We start from the raw sequence: 7,516 nt of genomic DNA, 5'->3' as shown, positions 1-7,516 counted from the left end.
GCAGCATCATTTCTTAGGTTTTTAGCAACTCTCACTACATCACTCCAGCATCATTTTTAGGTGAGTTGCAACTCTCAATACATTACTGTAATCATCATTTTGAGGTTTTTAGCAACTCTCACCACATCACTGTAGCATCATTTCTTAGGTTAGTAGCAACTCTCATTACATCACTGTCAGCATCATTTTGAGATTAGTAGCAACTCTCACTACATCACTGGAGCATCATTTTGAGGATTTTTGAAACTCCCACGACATGAGTGTCAGCGTCATTTTGAGATTAGTAGCAACTCTCACTACATCACTGTAGCATCAGTTTGAGGTTTTTAGCAACTGTCACAACATTACTGATAGCATCATTTTGAGATTTTTAGCAACTGTCACTACATCACTATCAGCATCATTTTGAGGTTGGTAGCAACTCTCACTACATCACTGTAGCATTATTTTGAGTTAACAGAAACTCACACTACATTACTGTCAGTATCATTTTTAGGTTTTTAGCAACTCTCACTAAATGACTTTAGCATCATTTTGAGGTTCGTAGCAGCTCTCATGACATCACTTTGGCATCATTTTGAGATTAGTTGCAACTCTCACCACATCACTGTAGCATCATTTCTTAGGTTAGTAGCAAGTCTCATTCCCTCACTTTGGCATCATTTTGAGGTTCGTAGCAACTCTCACTACATTACTGTAGCTTTATTTTGAGTTCAGCAGAAACTGTCACTACACTACTGTCAGTATCATTTTTAGGGTTTTAGCAACTCTCACTACATCACTGTAGCATCATTTTGAGATAAGTAGCAACTCTCACTACATCACTGAAGCATCATTTTGAGATTTTTAGCAACTCTCACCACATCACTGAAGCATCATTTATAGATTTTAAGCAACTCTCACGACATAACTGTAGCATCAGTTTGAGGATAGTAGCAACTCTCACTACATCACTGTAGCATCATTTGTAGGATAGTCGCAACTCTCACTACATCACTGTAGCATCATTTGGAGGATCGTAGCAACTCTCACTACATTACTGTAGCATCATTATGAGGTTTTTCGCAACTCTCACCACATCACTGTAGCATCATTTTGAGGTTCGTAGCAACTCACTACATTACTGTAGCATCATTTTGTGGTTAGTAGCAACTCTCACCACATCACTGTAGCATCATTTTGAGGTTAGTAGCAACTCTCACTACATCACTGTAGCATCATTTTGAGGTTCGTAGCAACTCTCACTACATTACTGTTAGCATCATTTTGAGGTTCGTAGCAACTCTCACTACATTCCTGTAGCATCATTTTGAGGTTTTTCGCAACTCTCACCACATCACTGTAGTATCATTTTGAGGTTCGTAGCAACTCTCACTACATCACTGTAGCATCATTTTGAGGTTAGAAGCAACTCTCACCACATCACTGTTGAATCATTTTGAGATTTTAAGCAACTCTCACTACGTCACTGTAGCATCATTTTGAGGATAGTAGCAACTCTCACTACATCACTGTAGCATCATTTTGAGGTTTTAAGCAACTCTCACTACATCACTGGAGCATCATTTCTTAGATTAGTAGCAACTCTCACTACATCACTGGAGCATCATTTTGAGGTTTTTAGCAACTCTTCCTACATCACTGTAGCATCATTTTGAGGTTTTTAGCAACTCTCACTACATGACTGTAAGCATCATTTTGAGGTTTTTAGGAACTCTCACTACATTACTGTAGCATCATTTCGAGGTTTTAAGCAACTCTTACTACATCACTGTAGCATCATTTTGAGGTTTTTAGCAACTCTCACTACATTACTGTGGCATCATTTTGAGGTTTTAAGCAACTCTCACTACATTACTGTAGCATCATTTTGAGGTTTTTAGCAACTCTCACCACATCACTGAAGCATCATTTTGAGATTTTTAGCAACTCTTCCTACATCACTGTAGCATCATTTTGAGGTTTTTAGCAACTCTCACTACATGACTGGAAGCATCATTTTGAGGTTTTTAGGAACTCTCACTACATTACTGTAGCATCATTTCGAGGTTTTAAGCAACTCTTACTACATCACTGTAGCATCATTTTGAGGTTTTTAGCAACTCTCACTACATTACTGTGGCATCATTTTGAGGTTTTAAGCAACTCTCACTACATTACTGTAGCATCATTTTGAGGTTTTTAGCAACTCTCACCACATCACTGAAGCATCATTTTGAGATTTTTAGCAACTCTTACTACATCACTGCAGCATCATTTTGAGGAAAGTAGCAACTCTCACTTCATGACACTTAGCATCATTTTGAGGTTTTCAGCAACTCTCACTAAATCACTGTAGCATCATTTCTTAGGTTTGTAGCAATTTTTTTTTACATCACTGGAGCATCATTTCTTAGATTAGTACTAACTCTCACTACATTACTGTAGCATCATATTGAGGTTCGTAGTGTCACGTCTCCATGGTCACGGGCATGGGGGCGTTGCATTATTTTTCACTTCCTTCCCTTCTCTGGTTCGAGCTTCATGGGGCGGAGCTGCTGACTAATTGGGAGCACCTGGGCCCGGCGTCTCCCAGCTATAAAGCAGGCGGCCAACCTGGCCGGCTGTCTCTCGCTCACTCCTCCTGGCCCACGTCGGAGCGATGGTTGTGTTTCTTGAGTTATGTCTTGTTTAGTTCTCTGCATCCATCACACCGCACACATACACCCCCTGTACACTCATGCACACACTCGCACTCACCACTGACACTACTGATAACCACACTCCACTAAACGTTATGGTTTTCCTTGTGTTGATTTTGCCTTACTAATAATAAATTATTAGTTGTGTGTCACGTTTAGTCTGCGTCTCCCTCCTTCGATGTCACGATTTCTGAGCCGGGTCGTGACAGAAGCAACTCTCACCACATCACTGTTGCATTATTTTGAGATTTTAAGCAACTCTCACGACATCACTGTAGCATCATTTGGAGGATAGTAGCAACTCTCACTACATGACTGTCAGCATCATTTTAAGGTTTTAAGCAACTCTCAGTACATCACTGTAGCATCATTTTGAGGTTCATCGAAACTCTCACTACATCACTGTAGCATCATTTTGAGGATAGAAGCAACTCTCATGACATCACTTTCGCATCTTTTTGAAATTAGTAGATACTCTCATTACATCACTGTCAGCATCATTTTGAGTTCATTATTATCATTGAGGTTATTCGAATCTTTCACTGCATTACTGTTAGCATTATTTTGATTTCATTAGCAATTCTTACGACATCTCTGTCGCATTATTTTGAGGTTATTAGCAACTCTTCCTACATCCCTGTAGCATTGTTTTTGAGGTCGTTAGCAACTCTTCCTACATCACTGTAGCATTTTTTGAGGTTATTAGCAAATCTTACGACATCACTCTCAGCATCATTTTGAGATCATTAGTAACTCTAATTACATCACTGTAGCATCATTTTGAGGTTCGTAGCAAATATTACTACAAGACTGTCAGCATCACTTTGAGGTTATTCGAAACTTTCACTACATTACTGCAAGCATCACTGAGTTTATTAGCAACTATCACTACATTACTGTTAGCATCATTTTGAGTTTATTAGCAATCCTTAGAATATCACTGTAGCATCATTTTGAGTTCATTAGGAATTCTTACGACATTATTGTAATCATCATATTGAGGTTTTTCGCAACTCTCACAACATTACCATCAGCATCATTCTTTAATTCATTAACAATTCTTCCTACATCACTGTAGCATCATTTTGAGTTCATTAGCAATCTTTACGACCTCACTGTAGCATCATTTTGAGGTTCGTAGCAACTATTACTACAATAATGTCAGTATTATTTTGAGTTTATTAGCAATTCTTACGACATCACTTTCGCATTATTTTGAGTTTTTTAGCAACTCTTACTAGATTACCATCAGCATCATTTTGAGTTCATTTGAAATTTTTAGAACATAACTGTCGCATTATTTTGAGGTTCGTAGCAACTCTTCCTACATCACTGTAGCATCATTTTGAGGATAGTAGCAACTCTCACTTCATGACCGTCAGCATCATTTTGAGTTCATTTGCAATTCTTCTGACATCACTGTCGCATCATTTTGAGTTCATTAGGAATTCTTACGACATCACTGTCGCATCATTTTGAGTTCATTAGCAATTCTTACGACATCACTGTCGCATCATTTTGAGGTTTTTAGCAACTATTACTACATTACTGTCAGCATCACTGAGTTTATTAGCATCTATCACCACGTTACTGTTAGCATCGTTTTGAGTTCAATAGCAATTCTTACGACATCACTGTCGCATTATTTTGAGTTTCGTAGCAACTCTTACTACATGACTGTCAGCATCACTTTGAGGTTGTTTAAAACACTGACTACATTACTTTAAGCACCAGTGAGTTTATTAGCAACTATCACTACATTACTGTTAGCATCATCTTGAGTTCATGAGCAATTCTGACGACATCACTTTCAGCATCATTTTGAGGTTATTACCAATTCTTCTGACATCACTGTCGCATTATTTTGAGGTTGTTAGCAACTCTTACTACATTACTGTTGCATTATTTTAAGCAACTCTTTCTAACTGACTGTCAGCATCACTTTGAGGTTGTTCGAAACACTTACTACATTACTTTAAGCATCACTTTTAGTTTATAAGCAACTATCACTACATTAATGTTAGCATCATTTTTGATTTCATTAACAATTCTTCCTACATTACTGTCGCATTATTTTGAGGTTATTAGCAGCTCTTACTAAATTACTGTTAGCATTATTTTAAGGTTCGTTTTTAACTCTTACTACATGACTGTCAGAATCACTTTGAGGTTGTTAAAAACACTTACTACATTACTTTAAGCTTCACTGAGTTTATTAACAACTATCACTACATCACTGTGAGCATCATTTTGATTTTATTAGCAATTCTTACGACATCACTGTAGCATTATTTTGACGTTATTAGCAGCTCTTACTACATTACTGTCAGAATCATTTTGAGTTTATTAGCAGCTCTCACTAGATTACTGTCAGCATCATTTTGAGTTCATTAGCAATTCTTACTACATTACTGTTGCATTATTTTGAGGTTAGTAGCAACTCTTACTACATGACTTTCAGCATCACTTTGAGGTTGTTCGAAACACTTACTACATTACTGTAAGCATCACTGAGTTTATTAGCAACTATCACTACATTACTGTTAGCATCATTTTGAGTTTATTAGCAATTCTTACGACATCATTGTCGCATTATTTTGAAGTTCATAGAAACTCTTACTACATGACTGTCAGCATTACTTTGAGGTTATTAGAAACTTTCACAACATTACTTTTAGCATCATTTTGAGTTTATTAGCAATTCTAATGCGGTTCGAGGCCACGCTGGTTCACCGAGCGTGAAGTTGAGCCTTGAAAACGGCATCGGCTGAGCTTCCCGGGCTTTGGATACCCTGGTGAATTCCCCAAATGTGGGAATCTCAACTGCATAATTTCTGACAGTGGGGGACTTGGAAAACCCCGACTCCAGGATGAGTCGCTGGCTTGTGGCTTTGAACACTGCTTTGTTTTACTTTGAGTCGCCCCACTAGCATAGCAGGGTGAAGGCACCGATTGCCTTTGCTTTGGATAGCAGTGGGGACAACCAGTGTGCCAGATGTAGTGTTTATGGCACTGCATTTTGTGTCGCCACCCAAAATGTTGCAGTTCCTGCCCACAGCCGCGGCCGGGATTGGCTGTACCGGGGGTGCTGGCTCTCACGTCGGGTGGCTGACAGGCATCGCTTCTCGGCCTTTTGGCTAAGATCAAGTGTAGTATCTGTTCTTATCAGATTAATATCTGGTACGTTCCTTATCCATATATTAAATTGCTTTTTGGAACAGGGAGATGGAACGGGAGCTTGCTCCGTCCTTTCCACGCATCAACCTGGTATTGCAGTGTTTCCAGGAGTGGTGCAATGCCCCGCATTTCTTGTTGGAAATAAAACAAGCCTCCGCCAGGCACTCGCTCACCTGCTCCACCCAAAGCCGGACCAGGGTTGTCCTCCTGCACTGCAGCTTTTCCTCAGCCTGCGGCCGCAATGGCCTTCCAGGAACAGTGCGGGCCCCTCCCCTTTTGTCAGGAGCAAATCCCGTGCTCTTCAGGCCAACTGTTGAGTGCTGCACATGAGGCCGGGGCTGGATTTCCGCCCGCGCTGCCGCTGGGCGTCAAGTTGTGGCTCCGTTTGCACTCCAGATAAGGATGGAGGTCCGCTGACGGCACTGCTCTCGGAGCCTTTCCCAAAAGGCTTTGGAATGGACTCTGAAAGACCTGAACCTTCAATGTGCCTGTTTTGCCCAGAGATGGGTTGTGAACTTGATGTTGAAATGTGAAACCCCAGCTTGCTGCCTTCAGTCTTTCGGAATTGGGCCGCTTGCGTTGACAGCTCTCATGGTCGCGACGCTCCATCCAAGGGTGAAAGCGGACGGAGATTGTTTTTTTTACTGCGGGGCACGATGCGTGCGGTTAGAGGCCACGCTGGTGCCCCCAGCGAGAAGGTGAGCCTTGAAAACGGCATCGGTCGAGCTTCCCAGGCTTGGGATATCCGACATCCGGCATCGTTGTGAGAAACAAAGGGGGCTGCGCACGCGGCAGATTTGCACAAGTAACGAAAGATCAGGCGCTGTGTCGGCCTCCCTGCCTGTCAGTCAGAAGGCTGTGTCCCTGAAGCTCATGTCTGTTCCTAAGCTCAGCAAGTCATACTTACCTGGCAGGGGAGATACCATGATCAGCAAGGTGGTTCTCCCCGGGTGAGGCACAGCCATTGCACTGGGGCTGTGCTGACCCTGGTGTATTCCCCAAATGTGCGAATCTCAACTGCATAATTTCTGACAGTGGGGGACTGCGTCCGTGATCTCCCCTGTGATCGTGTGAAAAAAGGAAAGAAAGAAAGAAAGGCCGACCACGGCGGCAACAACAACAACGGTGACCGCCTGTCCCGGCCAGTTGGCGGTCTCCTCTTGTGCTGGCCAGCCTGAGGAGACCGCGGAGGACGTAGCCTCGATGAGCTCACAGTATCTCTCACACCTTCCAGCCCTAAATGAAGAGGGCAGGGTTTCTGCCACATTTAGTTGAGGGTCATGGTATCTGACAAGCCCTGGGCTCAGGACAATACATCCACGGCTCGTCTTCGCAGTAAGTGGAAGGATACCAGAGAGAATTCATGCGTGGGAGGAGATCAACTTGGAAAACCCGGACTCTCAGTTCTGACGACATCACTGTCGCATCATTTTGAGATCATTAGCAATTCTTCTTACATCACTGTCGCATTATTTTTAGTTTCATAGCAACTCTTACTACATTACTGTGTCATTATTTTAAGGTTTTTAGCAACTCTTAATAAATTACTGTCAGCATAACTTTGAGTTTATTAGCAACTATCACTACATTACTGTCAGCATCATTCTTGAATTCATTAACAATTCTTCCGGCATCACTGTAGCATCATTTTGAGATCA

The 7,516-nt window shown here is 41.5% G+C and overlaps 2 non-coding genes across 2 annotated transcripts; both read left to right on the top strand.

Moving 5' to 3' along the window:
- The first annotated feature begins 5,798 nt into the window (after positions 1-5,798).
- Positions 5,799-5,982, top strand: LOC147270675 (U2 spliceosomal RNA). The gene has a single exon (XR_015116496.1). It is a non-coding gene; the product is annotated as a U2 spliceosomal RNA (small nuclear RNA).
- A 775-nt stretch (positions 5,983-6,757) lies between these two features.
- LOC147270674 (U1 spliceosomal RNA) lies at positions 6,758-6,921 on the top strand. The gene has a single exon (XR_015117029.1). It is a non-coding gene; the product is annotated as a U1 spliceosomal RNA (small nuclear RNA).
- Positions 6,922-7,516: the final 595 nt, after the last annotated feature.

This window comes from Aulostomus chinensis, chromosome 1, assembly GCF_037954235.1.
Source record: "Aulostomus chinensis isolate RoL2024-O1b breed Wild chromosome 1, RoL_Achi_v1.0, whole genome shotgun sequence".
In the NCBI taxonomy this organism is placed as follows: domain Eukaryota; kingdom Metazoa; phylum Chordata; class Actinopteri; order Syngnathiformes; family Aulostomidae; genus Aulostomus; species Aulostomus chinensis.
This window is presented reverse-complemented; position numbering and strand designations above follow the sequence as displayed.